Below are 22,414 nucleotides of genomic sequence, written 5' to 3'. Positions count from 1 at the left end.
ATTCCTATGCATGCAAAACTGCCTAAATCTTTTTTTGATTTGATGGAAGATTTTGAGTTGAAAGATATATGGAGAAGGCAGAATTTTGATGATAGAGACTATACTTATTTTTCGGACTGGCATCAATCTTTTTCACGTATTGATTTTATATTAATTACCAATGACTTGCTTTCTAGGGTTAAGAAAACAAAGATATTTCCAAGGTGTTTAACTGATCATATGGATGGATGAAGTTGCAATATGAAGGTGGAAGAAGATCATGGAGAATAAATGAAAATTTGTTTAGATATGAGGATAATGTAAATCAATGTAAAAAGCAAATGTAAGAATTTTTTGATTATAATTTGAATAAGGGAACTTCGACAGAAATGGTGTGGGACACTAGCAAGACCTTTATGAGAGGAAATTTGATATATATTAATAGTAGACAGAGGAGAAAATTACAAAAACAGCGTAGGGATTTAGAAGAGGAAATTCAGAGGAAACAACAATTACTGGTATATAATCCACATGATTTAAAAATTAATGAGGCGATAAAGATATTACAGAGTCAATTTAATATGTTAATGGCAGATTAGGTGGCAACCAATATACAATATGCTAAATATAATACTTTTTGTAATGCCAATAAATCAGAGAGGTGGTTGGCTTATATGTTAAGGAAAAGACAGAAAGCACGTACTATTGAAAGAATTGAATACAAGGGTAAAGTGAGATTTCAACAGGATAAAATTAAAAAAGCTTTCTTGGAATATTATACAAATTTATATGCCAGAGATACAATATTGAATATGGATATTGATAAATATTTGAAAGAATATAAGGTTAAAAGTTTAACTAATGAACAAAGGAAGAGTTGAATCGCCTATAACTTCTGAGGAAATTATTTTGGTAATAAAGCAATTAAAAATAGGAAATCACAGATGGACTTACAGCAATATATTATAAAACATTACAGGATGAGATAGTTGGTCCACTTATGGAGTTATTTAATCAGATACTGATGGGAGGAGGAGTGCCACCATCTTGGAGGACTACTTTTATTTCATTGATACTGAAAGAGGATCTGGATCGTAATAAGCCTGGGAATTATAGACCGATTTCACTCTTGAATAATGATTATAAGATTTTGCAAAATAATGGCAAATAGGTTAATGGAAATTGTACAACAAAGGATTCATACTGACCAGTCTGGTTTTATAAAAGGGAGACAAATGAGGAATAATGTTAGGCAGATAGTGAATTTATTGGAATATTTGGAAAAGAAAATCAGATTCAGCGTTTATATTTTTGGACGCAGAGAAAGCTTTTGATTGTTTGCATTGGGAATTTTTATTTAAATTAACAGACAAAATGCAATTTGGAAATGGTTTTATACGAATACTTAGGGTAATTTATGGAGAGCAAACAGCTCAGGTAATAATTAATGGTAGTTTGACAGATAGTTTTAAAATTGCGAAAGGAACAAGGCAGGGGTGTCCTTTATCACCTTTATTGTTTATTTTGTCTTTGGAACCTTTATTGGATAAGATAAGAGAGTTAAGGGAGATAGAGGGTATTAGAATTAGAAGACATGAATACAAAGTCAGAGCATTTGCAGATGATTTGGTTGTTATGTTGACTCAGCCTATAAATGCAAGTGTATATTTGTTGGATGTAATTAATCAATATGGAAGGGTCTCAGGGTTTAAAGTGAATCAAAATAAAACAAAAGTGTTAACCAAAAATATGATTAAGAACCAGAAAGAAAAACTAGAGGAAATAACAGGATTTGAAATTGTAAAAAAGATTAAATATTTAGCAGTCTTTCTTACTTCATCAAATGTAAAATTGTATAAGAATAATTATGATGTGTTATGGAAAAAAATTCAGAAGGAAATGAATACTTGGAAAAAATTACAATTATCTTTGTTGTGGAGAATAGCAGCTATAAAAATGAATGTTTTGCCTAAATTCTTGTTCTTGTTTCAGATGATACCAATAATTAAGAAAGACAAAATTTGGAAGAATGGCAGATTGGAATTAATAAATTTATATGGGAAGGAAAAAGCAGAGTCAAAATGAAAATAATGCAAGATACACGGAAAGAGGAGGATTAAAATGCCTAATTTAAAACTGTATTATGAAGCAGTTGTTCTTTCGGTAATAAGTGATTGGTTTAATTTGACGGAGGAAAGGATTTTGAATATAGAAGTTATGATTTATTATATGGTTGGCATGCATATTTATTGTATGATAAGAAAGTAGATAAAGCTTTTAAGAATCATGTGTTGAGAATTTCTCTTCCGTGTCTGGAAAAATATTATTATAAGTTAAATTATAAATTTCCTATATGGGCTAGTTCTCGGCTTGCAGTAGAGATTATAAATATAGAACAGGAACAAGAAATGATTACTTATAAAGATCTTTTATATAATGAGAGGAAGTTTACAACTAAAATCTTTGGATACATTAAAAGAAGAAGGAAGGAATTATACTTGGTTTCAATATGGACAGTTAAAGGCTAGATGGAAAGAAGATCAGAAAATTGGTATTATTCAAAATGAAGAAAATTTGGTTAAACAAATTAGAAATCAAACCAGGGGCATATAAAGAGATTGTATAATGTGTTGATAGAAATAGATTCTGAAAGAGATTTAATAAAGGATTGTATGATAAAATGGGCACAGAATATTCAAGAACCAATAATGTTGGAAACATGGGAAAAAATTTGGTTAGAAATGTTAAATTTACGCGCAGAATTTAAGGAAAATTTTATAAGATGTTTTATAGATGGCATTTAGATCCTAAGAAATTATCATGTATGTATCCAGATATGCAAGCGAAATGTTGGAGATGTAATTGTGATGATGCTACATATTTTCATGTATGGTGGACTTGTAAGAAAATTAAGTCTTTCTGGATAAGAATTTGGTGGATTATGCAGAATGTTCTGAAGAAGATAAAGTTCCTACCACAATTTTTCCTTTTGGGAATAACAACAGACTGTACAGTGATTGAGACTAAATTGATTTTGAACTTAATAACAGCAGCAAGACTGTTGATTGGACAATATTGGAAGAAAAAAGAATTACCCACAATAGAAGAATGGATATTGAAAGTTTCCAATTTGGCTGAGATGGCTAAAATCTCAGCCTTCTTGAAAGACAGTACTCAAGAAAAATATCTAAATAATGGAAGAATTGGATTGATTATATTCAAAATAGATATCAGATTAAGAAATTCCAGATTGCCTTTGAATGAAGGATGTTGTTTTTGATTTTAATGGAAGAAGTCAGGTCATGTGAGAGAGAAGGATTATAATTGTGTTTGTTTATTGAACTATACCTTGTGTTTGCTCCGGGAAGTCGGGGGGGGGGAGGGGTTTTTTGGAGGGACAGGGGAAGGAGGGGGAGGGGAGGGGAAAAATTTAATTGTTGTTGTAAAACTTTTTCAATTAAAAAAAAAAGAAAAGAAACGGATATCTGTGTCACCAAGCAGCTCAAACAGAACTTACATCTGTTCCTTTGTAGTTGTTAAGCAACTTACTGTGGGTTGTTAAAGGCAATTTCATATGACCGTAACTTGCAATTTCCTGCCATTGATTTTGCTTGTCAGAAGCTAGCTGGGAAGGTCACAAATGGAGATTATCAGTGTGGGATGACGCGGCCATCATAAATGTGCAACTATTGGCAGAACCCGAATTGGTGCAACTCCTTTTCCTAAACCTTTAAAACCACAGTGACGGTCATTGAACAAGTGCTAGAATTACCACAAATTTTGTGGACCAGGTGCACGTCTGCTTCTACTGTGCCATAGGAATTTTGAAGGCTCGGGGATGAAGTGGTAAGTGAGGACTACCTATGCAACCAAAGAGCTATTTTTTAGGAAGTGTTGGATTATGCAGAATTGAACCATGGACGGGACAAGAAATACCATTCTTACTGCCAAGACATGGAAGTAAAAACTCTTGTAAATTTTATTCATCTTTCATTTTCAATACATGTGTGGATTACAAACTATATCAAAAGGGCAACATCAGGATGTAATGGGAGACTTTAACCACCCTGATATCAACTGGGAGACAAACTCTACAGCAAGTAGGAGACCGAAAAGATTTCTAACCAACTTGGCTGACAACTATGTCATCCAAAAGGTAAAAGAGGGAACTAGAGGAAAAACTATACTCGACCTAATTCTTACTAATAGAGAAGCGATAGGTGAAGTTGTCGGAACCTTGGGCAAGCGACCACGTCTTACTGGAATTCAATATAATACAAACACAAGCAATAGACTATAATCCAACAAGTGTCTTCAATTTTAGAAGAGCTGATTTTAAAAATTCAGAGCCTAAGCAATATTTCATAGATAAAAATCCTAAAAGAGAAAACAATGCAAGGAGTGTGGGAAACACTGGAAAATATGATCATATAAGCCCAGTCCAACACAATATCACTAAAAAGGAAAAATAAGAAATCCAAGAAGCAGCCAGCATGGTTGCATAAAGATCTCTCTGATAAACTGAAAGACAAAAAGGATAAATACAAAAAATGAAAAGAGGGACACATAACTAAGGCAGAATTATCAGCAGATAGCCCGAATCTGCAAAGATGGAAACCAAAGGCTGAGTATGAACAAAGACTTGGAACAAAAGTTAAAGATAACAAAAACAAGTTTCTTTCAACATATATATAAAACAAGAAAAATGTCAAGGAAACGGTCCACTAAAGAGAAAAAATGGCAAGGAAGTAAGAAACAATACCTGGGAAGATCCTGGAAAAGATAATCAACCAACAGATCTGAGAACACTTAGAAGCAAGCTAAGTTTTAACTACCGGTAGAAGCCAAGAAAGGATTTATTAAAATCAGATCATGCCAAAGAAATCTTATTCTTCAACAAAAACTAAATTAGTGGACCAGTAAAATGCATTACGCACAGTATAGTTAGATTTCCATAAAGCGCATCTGACAAAGTAGATGGTAAGTTTTTGTTTAAAACTTAAGACATCCATCCACACAGATGGATTCATAACTCAGTGACAAATTGTACTCAACATGTAGTCCTCCCACCCACATGGAGGGAACTCTGAGTCTTTGGAAAATAAGTTCACTCCCTCTTCTTTGTGGCAACCTTTCAAATACTAGAATACCACTATCATGTCATCTCTAATCCTTCTTTTCTCTAGACTAACCAAATTCAAATCCTGCAAACATTCTTGATGTCTTAGTCTCTGGGCCTTTTATCATCTTAGTTGCTCTTCTTTGCACTTTTTCCCAAAGTTTCATCTTTTTTGTAATGTGGTGATGAAAACTACATGGAGTATTCCAGTTGTGGTCTTACTAAGGCTTTATATAAAGCAGTACTAAACAGTCACGTGATTCCTGTTTACATAACCAAAAATTGTATTAGCTTTTTTGGCTGCTGCGGCATACTGCTGGTTCATATTTAAGTTTTTCTCCAGATTAAATTTCATGTTGTTGGATAGGGCCCATTGTTCAAGTCTGTCAAGATCTTTTTGGATTCTAAGCTTGTCTTCTTGGGTGTTGGCCATTCCTGCCAGCTTAGTGTCATCTGCAAATCTGATGAGTTCAGTGATTGGGCAAACCGGTAGGGGTGGTGAGCTCCGCCCACCCACCCAGATGCTTCTGCGCATGCACAGAAGCTTGGCGCACAAGCACGCCCACGCCCACAAGCAAATCAGTAGCGATGGGTTTTGAAACCCGCCCCTGATGAGTTCCCCTTCTATTCCCTCATCTAAGTCATGTATGAAGATACTGAAAAATACTGGGCCTAAGACAGAACTGTCTGGCATATCACTGCTCACCTTCCTCCATGTAGATGTAGTACCATGAAGGTCAACTTGTTGAGTACGGCTTGTCAGCCAGTTATAAATCCATCTGTTGGTGATGCTGTCTATCCGTCATTTTTCTAGTGTATCAAAAAGTAGGCTAGAGGAGATCAACCCTGACTGCTCTTTAGAAGGCCTGATTCTGAAGATGAAATTGAAATACTTTGGCCACTTAATGAGAAAGGAGGACTCACTGGAGAAGAGCCTAATGCTGGGAAAGATTGAGGGCAAAAGAAGAAGGGGACGACAGAGAACGAGGTGGCTGGATGGAGTCACTGAAGCAACAGGCGTGAGCTTAAATGGACTCCAGAGGATGGTAGGGGACAGGAAGGCCTGGAGGAATGCTGTCCATGGATTTGCGATGGGTCGGATACAATTTCACAACTAATAACAACAACAAGTCTACTTCATGCCTTGCTGAAGTCCAAATATACAATGTCCAGAGCATTTCTCTGGTCTACTAATTTAGTCATTTTGTCAAAGAATGAAATACAATTGGCATGATCTGTTTTTTAAATTATTTTTTCCATTATCTTCCCAGGTATCAGTGTTAGGCTGATTGGTCTGTAGATTCCTGGGTCTGTTTTTTCCCTTTTTTTGAAGATGGGAACTACATCGGCTCTTTTCCAATCCTCAGGGTTCCAGGATTTTTGAAGGATATGATACAAGGGTTCTGAGATAACATCTGCCAGCTCCCTCCCAATCCTGCTGTTCTGAGAATCAGGTCCTGGTGATTTATATTCACCAAACTCATCAAATTTGAGATGACACCAACCTGGCAGGAATACCCAACACCCCAGTAGATAGGGTCAAAATAGAAGAGAATCTCAATAGCCATTCCCAAAGAATCAAACTTAAACTTTAAAGAGACTTTTCAAATCTTCCCAACAGCAGAAAATTCCAGCCACCAGTTTCACAGCCTGCAGCCCCAGTGGGCTTCCATTTGGGGAGGGAAGGAACCTGCAGCAGCAGCTGACCTGCTTCAGCCCAGTTGCTTCTCTGCTTCCAGGCCGTGGAGGAAACCGAACAGCCCGACTTGCTCCTGGACTCTCCTCCCACCTGCCCTCAACTCACCTGCCAGCTGCTGCTTCGACCCTGGGAAGAGCAGAAAAGCCGCTCTGCATACCACCTTTCTCTCATGAGTCATCCGGAAGAGGAAGTTCCTCTGTTTCCTCGCTCCTCTCATCCTTTCTAGCAATGCAGTGCTTGATGGTTTTAACTCTTTAAAATCAACCACAGAGCCCGTATTGCCTGCTTTCTAGGCACATCCTCTTGTCTTTTTTTTTTATTTCTTTCTTTTTGTCACAACAGTATACACAAACAATTGTCATATATAAAACAACATATCTTGAAGAAAATATATATATATATATATAAGTAAAAAAATATTCATCAACTATATTAATTTGATATAATGAAGGGAACAATAGGACAGGAATGGTAGGCAGTTTTGTGCTCTTATGCACGCCCCTTATAGTCCTCTTAGGAATGGGGTGAGGTCAATAGTAGACAGTTTTTTGGTTTAAGATTTTGGGATTTTGAGTAGAGACTATGGAGTCAGGTAATGAGTTCCAAGCATTAACAACTCTGTTACAGAAGTCGTATTTTCTGCAATCAAGTTTGAAGCGGTTGACATTTAGCTTGAATCTATTTTTTGCTCTTGTAATATTGCGATTGAAGCTGAAGTAGTCTTTTATAGGAAGGATATTGCAATAGATGATTTTGTGTGTTAAACACAGGTCATGTCAAAGTTGACGGAGTTGTAAGTTTTCTAATCCCAGGATTTCAAGTCTGTTGGTATAAGGTATTTTGTTATATTTTGTTATATTTTGTTATATTTTGTTATAAGGTATAAGGTATTTTGTCTTCCATCTCCGGATAGGAAATGCTTATCTCTACCTAAGGGGGCTGCAAGATGTTTATACTGATTAAAGCTATCAAGTCGTTTTTGACTTCTAGCAACCGACCTTTGCAACTGAGCCAAGTGAAATAGTGAAATGTGATGCTACTTAAGGTTGTAAAGATTAACTATGTGCTCAGCCCTAAAAGTTAATGACTTTTTTTACAGAATTATACAATACGTTTTCTTGGTGGTGTGTCTCAGTGGAGATCAAAGCCTCTCTACACCCCAAATCTTTATGACTTATTTAATATGGCTCTGAAGGGAACAAATATACTAATTGTTTTCTGCAACGTATATGCTGATGTCTTTGTATACCTGCATTTCCTTTCTCATGAAGAACATGCACTTGCACTAAAAGTTTACTGCTGTAAAAGTACATCCTTCCTGCATTAACCTGCATTAAGATCTAAAACCTAAAATGGTGTCTGCAGATCTCAAACTAGCAGAGCAATCTACATAGCTCTGTACTGTTAAATAGTGGACCAAGTGGCTAATTTAGAAGACAAAGGAGGAAAAGATAAACAATGCAGAGGGATGAAAATCTGGAGTTAGATTACATTCACTGACATTTACTATGAGATACACAAACCAGATTCCAGGATATGCAGATGCCAGAGTTGATGGTTTATGATATTCCTCAAGAATACTTCAAAGACCTTTTTGGGTATAAAAGAGAACCTTGCTTTTTCTCATGTTGTAGCTCCTTCCTTGCATGTATGTCTCATCTATGTGTTTGGAACGACTATCCATTTGAACCTGATCAGGATTAAATGCTATTATACTCAAGCCTCTGTTTAAGTCTCTTGATTGGCAGTTATGAGCTTAGACATATTAATAAGTGAACCTACAGCTCTCACCATCAGGTGAGTCTCTCCAGGGGAACCAGTTTCATTCCTGCTAGCCAGGGCTGCATCCAAGAGCATGCATTCCTGAGTTTGAGAATGGATATAAATGTAAAAAGGAAGAAATTGTATATCTGCTAAGGGTTAAATCGGGTGAAATTTAATTTTTTTGCTACATTTATTGTGGTCCAATAGAAATGAGATTAGTGGGCATGGCCAACTCAATGTCACTCACAGCCATGCCCACTCAGTCACAACCCCTACCAAGCCACGCCCACAGAACCCAGTAGGAGAAAAAAATTTATTCTGTTTTGAGATGCCTGCAGCTGCAGCCTCTGCCCACTTGCCACCCACTGCTACCTGTTCTCCTTCACTTGTGTGCCCAAGGATGGATTCACCTAGGCCCCAGAGACCTGCCTCAAGTGGGAATGCACCATTCAATTTTCTGAGCTGCGAAGGTTGCTTCTTGCTTTGGTCAGAGATGATTCTGAGTATGTGTCTCAACCGGGTGGGAATGCACCATTTCACACCAGCCTTGTCCCAGAGGTGCTCTTTTATATATTTTTTTTTCCAGATTGGGCAAACATAAAAGTTACTGGAGTTGCTCTCCTTGAATATGCTGTTTTCAGAGCGCACAAATGATAAATAAATGAAACGCGGCGCAGCTGGTATGCAAGCAGCAATGGTGCCATATTCAGAGGACTCTAACTTTGACGCTTCTTTCTGAAGAAGAAAGTTCTTAATATGTGATTTAAGTCCATGGATATGGCAAAACCTGCAGGACTTGTTGAAATGTCTTAGACCCCATCAGCCGAGCCATAGTGTGGTTGTTATTATGAGAGTCTAAACCAAGGAGACCACTGTTCCTCAGATTGCTGGTTGTGAATCCTCTTTGTAAAGTGGGGCCATAGTCAGATGGGTTTGTTACATCTGGCTCCTTGCTGCGTGACAACAGCCCTGCCCGAGCTGTTGGAGGTGATTGTGGCAGTGAGACCTCAGAAATGGTCATGGGGACTTTAACTTGCCATCGACCAGTGTGTCATCACAACAGCTCAGTTCATTCCATGACAGCCTTGGACCTGACGCAAGTAGTTGATGGGCCTACTCACATTGGGGAGGCACACTGGATTTGATTTTCATCTCTGGACAGTGGTTAAATGATCTGATTTCTGAAAAACGAGCTTTGTCATCAGATCATTCTCTCCTGCCTGGACTTTCAGACCGCCACCAACAGCAGAGAAAAGTTCCGCCAAATGATGGACCCGGAGAGGTTCCTGATAATCTCCTGAGGATGCCCACGGCACGCTGAAGAACTAGGGAACAGGTCCCTCTAGACTGTCATGCCTTGTTCTGACCCGGCACAGATCTCAAACAGTTCCTGGGTTCTCCAAGGAGCTGAGGGAGATGAAATGCCGGAGAAGACGCCTAGAGAGTTCCTGGAGATCCAGTCATTCCGAGGCTGATCGGACACTAGTTAGGTCATATAGTCGGACCTACCTAGTGGCATTGAGGGAAGAACGTTTATGTCTCTCCCTCATTGCGCCGGCAGATAAGGGCCGCCTGTTTTGAAGCTTCCTTCAACAGGAGGTGCAGGATGACCCATTACAGGGACATGCCGAGGAGTTTAGTGGTTATCTATACGATAAAATTGTTCAGCTTAGGGACGGATTGGATCAAAATTGGGTAGGTTTTTAAGAAGAGATTGGACAGTCACTTCTCTGAAATGGCTTGAGCAGGAGGTTGGACTAGAAGACCTCCAAGGTCCCTTCTATTTCTATTCTATTCTGATGATATTGGCTCTGAGCTCTGTTGTGTGAAGGAATCTGGAATAAAATAACCCCACAATTTTATTGATTCCCTTTTCATTCAGAAACTCAAGATGGCATAGAAAGCACTTCCTAGGTAGCAAGCTGTCATTTACAGGGTAAATGTCCCCCAGACAGCCTACCTATCTACCTATTGTGATATACTTTTTGCCCCTCAATATTCCATAGCTCATGGAAGCTTTATGCTTAAGCCGAATTATAATTTGTGGCTTTCCATCCAGCATCCTTGGGCCTTACAATAGATGTTTGGGTTTGGTGCCTTCAAGTCAGTCAAGTCAAGTGGTTTCCCCCTTTCTTGCTTAGGCCTAGGCCTGATAGGACTGGCCAAAGCTGCACAGATGGCTTCACACTTTAGGTGGACTGCAGCTGAGTATTTCCCAGTCTCTAACCTGTAGCTTTCACCACTACACCAACCTGGATCATCATCTTCCCCACAAATTCTACCCATTGAGCTCTTCCTGCTACTTCAACAGCAAATTCAAAGCTGCAACTTTCAAAATTCAGTTCAGTTTGCAATCCGTTCACCCTTACTCTCCAGATAATGGGTCTTTTTCATCTTTCAATCTGAGTTAGTTTCATACTTTTCTTCTTAGGAAACAGAGCGTTCCTCTGATTGGGTGGTGGCTTCTGCCTGGCCCTGTGTCTAGCTCCTAAATCACATTCTTTGCAATGAACTCCTGAGGTAGCCAGCAAAGCCATAAGCTCTTCCAAGTTCTTCTGTTCCCTGTCTTACTGTCCCATCTTATTTCTCCCCAAAATCAGAAATCCATGGCTAATAAATATAATTTGTCCCCACTGAGGTAGATTTTTTAAATCATTTTATTTATAGGTTTTTTTTAAAAAACCTCCATAAGTGTTTGGTGAACAGTGCATTGTCTGGGTCAATGTACTTTATACACAATACTAACAACAATAATACAGTTTAGGTACCATATTTTTCAGAGTATAAGATGCACCTTTTTCCCCAAAAAAAGAGGGAGAAAATCTGAGTGCGTTTTATACTCTGAATGTAGCCCCGTCCAGCTTCTCAAACGGAGATTTCAGAGGCTGAAAAAAGCATCATGAACTGAGCTTCAGAAAGGAAGCTCCCAAACAGAACTTCAGAGGCTTTTTTTCTGAAGTTCTGTTTTGGAGGCTTTCAGAGGCAGAAAAAAGTTTTTTCTGAAACTGAGTTTCAGAGGCAGAAAAAAAAGCAAGGCACAGAGCTCACAACCAAGGAATCTTATGCAAAGTGACCCACTAGAAAAAATATATAGAACCAGTCCTTTGAATTGTGAAATGAACAAACCTGCAATTCTTTGGTGTCTCCTAACCTCAGCAAAATCAGGATGATTCATTTGCGAGGCTCCAGTGACGTCACCCTCCTGCTGGGTGCTCTAACAGAGCACTCCGTGTTAGAAGATTGTAAAAGTCAGTGAAACAGAAAATAAATCACTGTTCACTGAGCTTAGCATAACCTCTGGGTGAAAGAGGTTATCAGAGTTGTGGAGAGTGGCAGGTCTGACAGGGGTTTGCTCTCAAGAGCGAATTTTCCTGGATTTATGAACGAATTCCATCCAACTTCAGCACGCTCCTGTTTTATCAGGAAAAGGAGAGGAATGCTTCTGCTCTAAAGGACTTATTAAATTGATTGATATTCTAAGCAGACGGAATTTCACAAGCGTTGATCTTTGATGCAGAATCAACAGCAAGTACCGACTCCCTTTTTGAAACTTGAAACCTTTCTTTGTCTTTGATTAATTGACTTTTAAAATGGCGTCTGAAAGTGAAAGTAAAATTTTTTAGTACGATGAAGCAGCGTTATTTGTGGATTGTTACAAACGGAGTTTTTTTATACTGAAAGGAGGGAAGGAGAGTTATTAAGTTTGAATTCCTGATTCTTTTGAAGACAGAATGGCAGCTAAACCTTTAAAGCCTTCTGGAAGAAGGGGATCTGAACCAAGTCTTGAGGAAATATTGAAAGAACAATTAAAACTTTCTGAAGATAGGCAAAAAGAGATGATGGAGAATTTTAATGCAAAAATAAGAGAAGATATTCTTATGGCAGTTCAAGGACTGAGTAAAAAAATTGAAGGATTGGAAGTGGAAATGCAACAGATCTCTCAGTCAAATAAGCATTTAGAAGACGAAATGAAAGGTGTTCAGAAAAAAGTGGATCAAAATGAAGATCAGGTTGTGATATTACAATATAAACTTATGGAAGGAGCTCTTAGAATTCGTGGTATGCAAGAAGAGCGTGGAGAAGACTTAAGAAAAATTATATCAGAAGCATTGGCTGAATTTATTGAAGTGGACCCCCAAGAGGTAGCTTACCAAATTGATAAAATATATAGAGTTAATTCCTGGATTGCAAGACAGAGAAAGCTTCCTCGGGACATTGTGGTTTATTTTGTGAAAAGGACTATGAGAAATCAGATTCTGCAAGTTTCATATCAGACAACTTTAAAAATTGGAGAACAGGAGTTGAAGGTGTTGAAAGAGATTCCTTCAAAGATGTTAAGAGACAGGAAGGAATTTGCTTTTTTTACACAAGAACTTAAAAAACATCAGATTCAATTCAGATGGGAGGTGCCAGTTGGACTGACACTATTCTATCAAGGAAGGAGATATAGAATTGACACTGTTTTAAAGGCAAAGGATTTTCTTTCTACAGTTTTGAAAAATATTACAGAGTCAATTTAATATGTTAATGGCAGACCAGGTGGCAACGAATATACAATATGCTAAACATAATACCTTTTGTAATGCAAATAAACCTGGGAGATGGTTGGCATATAATTTAAGGAAGAAACAGAAAGCACGTGTCATACAAAAAATAGAATATAAAGGTAAAGAGATATACCAACAGGATAAAATTAAAAAGGCATTCTCAGAATTTTATACTGCACTATATGCAAAAGACAAAATATTGAATAGGGACATTTATGATTATTTGAAAGATTATAAGGTTAATATTCTAACATTAGAACAGAGGGAGGAGCTGAAGCGACGGATAGCTACTGGAGAAATAGTGGAGGCAATTAAACAATTAAAAATGGGGAAAACCCCTGGTACAGATGGTCTTACAGCAACTTATTATAAAAAAACACAGGATGAAATATTAGGCCCACTTAAAGAATTATTTAATCAGATACAATTAGGAGTGGGAATACCCCCGTCATGGAAAACATCTTTTATTTCACTGATACCGAAAGAGGAGCAAGACTGCTCTAAACCTGGTAACTACAGGTGGATTTCACTTTTAAATAATGATTATAAGATTTTTGTAAAAATAATAGCAAATAGATTAATGTTAGTTTTACAACAAAGAATTCATACTGATCAATCTGGTTTTATAAAAGGGAGGCAGATGAGGAATAATGTTAGACAGATTATTAATATATTGGAATATTTGGAAAAGAAGAATACTAGCGACACTTATTTTTTGGATGCAGAGAAAGCTTTTGATCGATTGCATTGGGATTTTTTATTTAAATTAATAGAAAATACAATTTGGAGACTGTTTTATTAGAATAATTAAAGCAATTTATGGAGAGCAAACAGCACAGATTATAGTAAATGGTAGCTTGACAGAAGTTATTAAGATTGTATGAAGAACGAGACAGGATGTCCCTTATCACCATTATTGTTTGTTTTGACTCTGGAACCATTATTAGATAAAATATAGAATTAATGAAAATAGAGGGAATTAAGATTAGACAATATGAGTATAAAGTTAGAGCTTTTGCAGATGATGTAGTGGTTACGTGAATCCTATAAATTCAAGTAGATTTTGTTGGAAGTAATTGATAAAATATGGAAAGGTATCAGGATTTAAAATAAATCAGAATAAAACAAAAGTGATAATTAAAAATATGTCTATACAACAGAAACAAAAACAAATAGATGAAATTATGAGGTAGTAAAAAGGTTAAATATTTAGGGGTCTATATTAGCTCATCGAACAAGAAACTTTATAAGAATAATTATGATTTGCTAAGGCAAAAGTTCAGAATGATATGAGTGGCTGGAAAAAAGAAATTGCAGTTATCCCTATTAAGGATGATCGGCTATTAAAATGAGATGTGTTACCTAGATTTTGTTTCTGTTCCAGATGATACCTATAATTAAAAGGATAAAATTTGGAAGATTGGCAGATTGGGATTAATAAATTTATATGGCAGGGTAAAAGGCGAGGTTAAAATGAAAATAATACAGGACTCACGGAAAGAGGTGGTTTAAGAATGCCTAACTTTAAACTATATTATGAAGCAGTAACCCTTTCAGTAATAAGTGACTGGTTTAACTTAACAGAGGAAAGAATTTTGAATATAGAAGGTTATGACTTGTTATATGGATGGCATGCGATTTATTTTATGAAAAAAGTGGATAGGGCTTTTAAGAATCATGTGTTGAGAAGTGCTCTTTTGCTGATCTGGAAAAAATATTCCTATAAATTAGATTACAAGATTCCTATATGGGCGAGCCCTAGACATGCAATACAGAATATAAATATAGAACAGAAACAGGAAATGATTACTTATAAAGAACTTTTGTATGCTGAAGGAGGTAGATTGCAATTAAAATCATTACAGGTATTAAATGAAGAAGGGAGGAATTATACTTGGTTTCAATATGGGCAAATAAGTGCTAGATGGAAAGAAGATCAAAAAATTGGTATAATGCAAAGGAGGAAAATTTAATAAAGCAAATTAGAAATCAGACCCAGGAGCATATAAAGAGATTGTATAATGTGTTGCTTGAAATAGATTCGAAAAGGATTTGGTAAAGGATTGTATGATAAAATGGGCACAGAATATTCAGGAACCAATAATGTTGGAAACATGGGAGAAAATTGTTAGAAATGTTAAGTTTACACAAGCACAGAATTTAAGGGAAAATTTTATAAGATGTTTTATAGATGGCATTAGATCCCAAAAATTATCATGTATGTATCCTAATATCCAAGCGAAATGTTGGAGGTGTGATTGTGATGATGCTACATATTTTCATATTTGGTGGACTTGCAAGAAAATTAAGGTCTTTTGGATAAGAATTTGGTGGATTATTCAAAATGTAAAGAAGAAGATAAAGTTCCTGCCACAATTTTTCCTTTTGGGAATTATAACGGATTGTACAGGGATTGAGACTAAATTGATTCTGAATTTAATAACAGCAGCAAGACTGTTGATTGGACAATACTGGAAGAAAGAAGAGATACCTACAATAGAAGAATGGATATTGAAAGTTATTAATTGAGATGGCTAAAATCTCAGCTTTTAAAAGACAATACGCAGGAAAGATATTTAATTGAATGGAAAATGGATTGATTATCTACAAAACAGATATCAGATTAAGAAATATCAGATTGCCTTTGAATAATTAGAAAGTTATTTTATGTAATGGGAGGTTGGGAGATGAAAAGCTTTGGATGTGGTTATTTGGATTGAAGGAAAATTTTATTCTATGTTTGGTTTCTGGGACTGACAAATTAGCTTGGAAGTCAAAGGATTTTATACAGTTTACAGTATTTTGTAATTTTGAGGTTTGCTTTGTGTGCTTTTATTTTATTAGTTTTATCTGTTTCCAAAAGGCTCATGATGGGTCTTAATTGTCACTTCTGTGGTCCTAATCCTGTCAGACATGTGTAATTGATTTTATCCTGTTATCTATTGCCCCAGCCTTCCTTCCTTAATGGACCTGTATTGTTTCCACTTTTTTTCAATGCATAGGTTAAGGTCATGTCCTGTCTTTAATCCCATTACCTGGAGATGAAGGTATTTTGTTTGGGAATAGGCTGGTCCAGGATTTCTTAATGAGCATCTGCTGTAGACTATTAAGAAAGACTGAGGGCTGCTTTCTACCTCTAAGAACATATTTCTCCATTTCTCCTTTGGAGAAATATAATATTCAATCTCTTTTAATATCCCCCAAAATATTTCATTCTCTGGGGAGGGGGCTTCCCATAATTCCCCCCTTTTGGGCTATATATATATATATATTTACATATATTGCCCAACCTACAAACTATTAGAATGGTCTCTATACTTTCTGTATACCAGGCACATCACGAGGGATATTTGCCTGGCATCCTTACTTGGGGTCTATTAAAATGGGAGGTGATTTTTGCAGGCTACTGGGACAAGGGAAAATACACCAGTGGAGGCAGCAGAGGATTCTCATGATGATGATGGCAGTGGCCCCCAAAAGGAGAGTCTTCCACCCACGAAGGTCTAGCAGCTAGAGCAGAAGTTCTGTTAAGTAGAAAAGAAATGTATAGTATCCGATTTTCTGTGCCAATTCTTTTTTTTTTTAATTAAAAAGTTTTACAAAAAAATTTTTTCCCCATATCCACCCCCTCCCCCCTCCCCCTCAGGACTTTGCAGAACCGAATACAGGGTATAAAATAAACAATCATAAATTAAAATACAACATAAATTATAATCCATAGACATTCCTTAAAACCTTAACTCCCCTTCCAAAAACAAGAAAGTACATTCTTCTTCCAGTCCATTATATATCAGTCCATTCCACTCCTAAAGTCTTCAGAATCTTCCGATTGAATTGGTATTTCTTCTTCAATAAAGTACATAGTTTTTAATATCCAATCTTCATTGATCAACGCCAAAACAACGTTCCATCTTCCAATATTCATCAGGAATTCTTCTGTAATATCTTTCTTCCTTAAACAGTCTCTCAAGAATAATTCATATTTCCAACTTAAATTCTTAAATTTTACTGTCCAATCTTCAAAAATAAACAATATTCTATCTTCTCATATCTTTGGTATCATTTACATACATCAAATAGCATTACTAATATTGATATTAAACCTATATTGTATCCACAATATGTCAATTGTAATAATTAAAATCTTCAATTTACCTTATATCAAATAACATTATTGAAATTACACCTATAACTTATATCCAAAATATATCAATTATAACAATTAAGTTCTGTTTAACCAAATAACGACGTTACATCCATAAACAATCTCTCAATTATAATATTTAATCCAAATTCATAAATTTTACTGTCTATCCTCCAAAATTAAACAATATTTCATCTTCCCATTTCTTTATACCTCACATATATCAAATAATACCCCTAAAATTACACATATATATCCAAATAAATCATTTGCAAAGATTAACCATAATCAAATTTAGTAGAATTAAACATTCTCACTCCCCTTATCTTCTATCTTACACATTTTCCACCATCTGCTTACCAATCAACTTAACATCTAGCAATAAAGGATTTCCCATCTTTAATACATTGGTATAGAAATCTCTTGCTTTGAAAACTGTATTAAGAAAATACTTTCTTCCTTTATAATTTACTGTTAAGCCAGCTGGAACCTCTCATCTAAAATATATCTGATGTTTCTTAAGCTCATCCATTAAAAGCTCATTCTGTGCCCTGGTTGGGCACGGAAGGGGGGACTCCTCTGGTTGAAATGTGCCCACCAGGTTTCCGAGCATTCCACCAGCCGAGGGCCCAAGGTAGGGGTGGAGGGGTGGTGGTCGTTATCAAGGAAAGTCTAGAACCGAGGGAGACCACTGTACCTCAGATATCTGGTTGTGAAACCCTCTATGTGAAGTGGGGTCGTAGGACTCAGGTGGGCTTGTTGATCATGTACCTGGCTCCTTGCTGCATGACAACAGCCCTGCCCGAGTTGCTGGAGGTGCTTGCCGGGTTGGCGGTTGAGACCCCCAGACTGATGGTCATGGGGGATTTCAACCTGCCATCAACCGGCGCGGCATCTTCGGCGGCTCGGGAGTTCATGGCTTCCATGACATCCATGGACCTGACTCAAGTAGTGGACGGCCCTACTCACATCGGGGGAGGCACACTAGATCTGATTTTTATCTCGGGTCAGTGGATGAATGATCTGGAACTGGGTGATATAGTCGTTGAACCTTAGCCATGGTCGGATCATTCTCTCCTTCGTCTGGACTTTCGGACCGCTACTCAACACCGCAGGGAGACAGGACCAATGCGTTGGTTCTGTCCCAGGCACCTGATGGATCTGGAGAGGTTCCTGAAGGAGCTTGGGCCGCTTCCTGAGGAACTGTCCGCGGCACGGCCGAAGAACTAGTCGCGGCCTGGGAACACGGCTGGGGCTCTGGACCGTGTCGTGCCTTTGCGGCCTCTGACCCAGCGTAGGTCTCAACCAGCTCCTTGGTTTACTGAGGAGCTGAGGGAGATGAAACGCCGGAAAAGATGCCTAGAGAATGTCTGGCGGTCTAGCCGTTTCAAAGCTGACCGAACACTGGTTAGGTCATTTATTCAGACCTACCTGGTGGCATTGAGAGAGGCTAAGCGTACATACGTTTCCTCCCTTATTGCATCGGCAGATAACTGCCCGGCCGCCCTGTTTCGGGTGACCCGCTCACTCCTGCAGCAGGATGCGTGGGATGACCTCTTGCAGGGCCAAGCCACGGATTTTAGTAAGTATCTGCACGATAAAATCGCTCAGCTCTGAGACGGTTTAGACCAAAATTGGGTAGATCCAGGTGAGAGGTCAGAGCCTCGTCTTGTTGAGACTGTTTGGGATGAGTTTAATCCTGTGACTCCTGAGGATATGGACAGGTTGCTGGGTAGGCTTAATGCCACCACATGTTTATTGGACCCGTGTCCCTCCTGGTTGGTACTGGCCACTCGGGAGGTTACACGAGGCTGGCTCCAGGGAATTGTTAACGCTTCTATGTTGGAGGGGGTTGTCCCTCCCGCCTTGAAAGAGGCGGTTGTGAGACCCCTCCTCAAGAAGCCTTCCCTGGACCCGGCCATTTTAGGTAATTACCGTCCTGTCTCCAACCTTCGTTTTGTGGCGAAGGTTGTAGAGAGTGTGGTGGCATGTCAGCTACCCCAGTACCTGGATGAAACTGTCTATCTAGACCCGTTCAGTCCGGCTTTCCCAGATACAGCACGGAGACAGCTTTGGTCGCATGGATGATCTCTGGAGGGCCAGGACAGGGGTTATTCCTCTGCCCTGGTCCTATAGATCTCTCAGCGGCTTTTGATACCATCGACCATGGTATCCTGCTGCACCGGTTGGAGGGTTTGGGAGTGGGAGGCACCTATCGGTGGTTCTCCCATCTCTGACCGTCGCAGATGGTGTTGGCAGGGGCAGATCGACCATGAGGCGCCTCATGGGGTGCCGGTCGATTCTCTCGCCTCCTGTTCAACATCTATATGAAGCCGCCAAGATCATCAGTGGCTTTGGGGTGAGTTATCAGTACGCTGACGACACGCAGCTGTACTTTCCACCCCAGGCCACCCCAACGGTTGTCAAGTGCTGTCCCGGTGTCTGGAAGCCGATGGGTCTGGATGGGGAGAAACAGGCTCAAGCTCAATCCTCCAAGACGGAGTGGCTGTGGATGCCAGCATCCCGGTAGTCAGCTGCAACCAGGCTGACTGTTGGGGCGAGTCATTGGCCCGGCGGAGAGGGTGCGCACTAGGCCTCCTGGATGGACGGTGTCTTGAAGATCATTGACCACCGCCTCCAGGAGAGCTTTTTATCAGGTTCGCCTGATCCGCCAGTTGCGCCTTTCTTGACCGGGATTCTTATGCACAGTCACTCATGCTCTTTATTACCTCTCGCCTGGACTACTGCAATGCTCTCTACATGGGGCTCCCTTGAAGCACCAGGCTTCAGTTGGTCAGAATGCAGCTGCGGGTGATAGAGCTGGTGCTCCCATATCACCAATCCTCGCAGACTGCTGCCTGTGGTCTTCGGTGCACTTCAAGGTTGGTTACCTTTAAAGCGCTCCATGGCTTAGGACCGGGTTATACGGGACCGCCTACTGCCATTGCCTCCCACCGACCCGTGCTCTCACAGAGGGACTCCTTAGGGTGCTCAGCCAAGCAATGTCGGCTGGCGCCCCAGGAAGGGCCTTCTCTGTGGGGGCTCCACCCTATGGAGCAGCTTCCCTCTGGACTTTGCCAACTTCGGACCTTGGACCTTTCGTGAGCTTAAGACCTATTTATTTAGTGCGGGACTGGCATAGAACTTTTAGTTGTTTTAGGGTTTAAATTTTAAATTAGGTTTTTGGATTTTAAAGGTATTTAAATTGGCTAAATTTAATAAGTTTTTAATGATATTTATTGTATATATTTGATTGTGTTTTTTATTCTGCCTGTTCAGCCCTGAGTCCTTGGAGAAAGGGCGGTATAAAATTAAATAATATTATAAATTATTTTTTTTTTTTTTTTTTAAATTATTTTTTATTTGTTATTTTTTTTTTGTGTTTTTTATTAAAAACAAATTCTTTTCTCTTTCTTAACATTTTAGGAGAATTTCCTTCATCATTATTATATCTTGTCCTAATATTTGAAATTTATTTTTATAGAAAAATGATCTAATCTTCTTAGTTGCAAATAAATAACCACATCTCTGCTTCTACCTTGCCAAGATTTGATAGATTTTTCAATATCTTCAAAATCTTCTGGTTCCTCCATCTATCTGAGCAAAGGCCTGGTAAAATCTCTTTAAATTTTCCTGCTTTACATTCCTTTAATCTCCATATAGCATATTCCATTAATTTATATTGTATAACCTTTCTTCATCTGCCCTATCCAATAACCTGAATTCTCTTCTATTTTATTTTCTAAATTTGAATTAATGATTGAACTTCCTCTATTTTCCTTTGCAAATCTAAATTAATTTATTAATTCTTCAGTCTTTCCTGTCTTCTACTAGATACAATAATGGTGTATTGAATCCTTTATTTTCCTTTCCTCCTCTGCTCTTCTATCTTTAATCCAATATTTCTTTCTCCATTTCATTAAATTTTTGATCTATTTCTAAGATGAGCCTCAAAGTCCTGTAAAAATTCTTAAATTCCTTGATATCTTCTTTAATTTTGTCTGAACTGAAGAATTTCAGATTTTATTAGGTTAATTCTGTTTTAAAAATTTAATCTCAAAAGAAAAGGAAAAGGAAAAAAAATCAATAATTTTAAATCTTAAACACTGTAATAAAAAGATTTAAAAATCATAAAAATTATTCATTCCATTTAAAACATATCTTTTATATTCTTATAGGTTCACGCCAGCAATTATAATAATTTCCTTCTTTCATTATACACATTTGTTTTCAATAAAGCCATTTCCTTTCTTCATCTCCAATCTTGACTACAATTCCTCTGATAGTTAAATCTTCTTACAAACAAATGCCAGAATTGTTTCAGCTCTGTAAATTGAGTTATCATAATCTTTCAGTGTGAGATCTGTATTTGTTTCATTAGGCAGAGTTCTGGATTCAGCTTTCTGGGCTATAGAAGTTATCAAGCCTCAGAGATTTTTTGGGCTTTCCTGAGCTCTATTCCAATGTTTTCTCCTCTTTGCTGAGGAAAATGTTCAAAGCCAGACAGCTGATTCATATCAGCTCTACAGAATCACAGAGCAGCGGTCTAAAATACATTTCAGACGGAGCCACAAGTTTGTGTTCTTGTTGATGTCATGATTTTGTGAGCTTTCAGTCAGGTTTAAGCAACATATGTAAAAATTCTTTGCAGCCAGATTGTGCTTTATAGATAATTACTATTTCAGTGCTTCAATGTTAGAATACAGATTTTGGAATTAAGATTCAGTGTGCCACAGAATATTTTGAATGAGAGACTCCTACAATACAGTGGATAACAATGAACTTATTCTGCTACTGGGCATCATTTTGAGTTACAATCAGGATTTAATCTAAATTTAGTGAGGGGGCAGATTTATGGAATACAATAGACTCCTTGTCAACAGAGCAAGAACCAGCGGAGTCAGAAAAGTAATGGTCTTAGAAAGCTGGTCCAGCATTTTACAGAATATTGTGGATTTTAAAAGTTGAGAACTGTTTATTTGGATATAAGAGGAAATTAGTTTCTTTGAATATGTGGTTTATCTTGGAAGAAGTACAAACATTATGATAATTCTGTTCTTAAAGAATAAAGATGCTATGAAACTAAATAATTTTTTATAGTCAGACCATATGTTTTTGAAGATTTTGATAAGTTAAAATTAGACTGATTTTAGGCGACATTC

The 22,414-nt window shown here is 37.8% G+C and overlaps 2 protein-coding genes across 3 annotated transcripts in view; both read right to left on the bottom strand.

The window, feature by feature from the left end:
- LOC131193510 (zinc finger protein 774-like) overlaps positions 1-7,005 on the bottom strand; it is a 28,587-nt gene extending 21,582 nt beyond the window's left edge. Inside the window, exon 1 of one of the 2 annotated variants that reach the window (XM_058173762.1) lies at positions 6,903-7,005. The gene's annotated coding sequence lies outside the window, so the exon portion shown is untranslated. Of the gene's footprint in view, positions 1-6,805; positions 6,827-6,902 lie in introns of those variants that run through there. The other variant, XM_058173765.1, reaches the window with a different exon arrangement.
- LOC131193488 (zinc finger protein 850-like) overlaps positions 1-22,414 on the bottom strand; it is a 201,406-nt gene that overhangs the window by 124,569 nt on the left and 54,423 nt on the right. The gene's annotated exons all lie outside the window — the stretch shown is intronic.

This window comes from Ahaetulla prasina, chromosome 2 (assembly GCF_028640845.1).
Source record: "Ahaetulla prasina isolate Xishuangbanna chromosome 2, ASM2864084v1, whole genome shotgun sequence".
Lineage (NCBI taxonomy): Eukaryota > Metazoa > Chordata > Lepidosauria > Squamata > Colubridae > Ahaetulla > Ahaetulla prasina.
The sequence above is the reverse complement of the archived record's forward strand: the minus strand, read 5'-3'. Positions and strand labels throughout refer to the sequence as shown.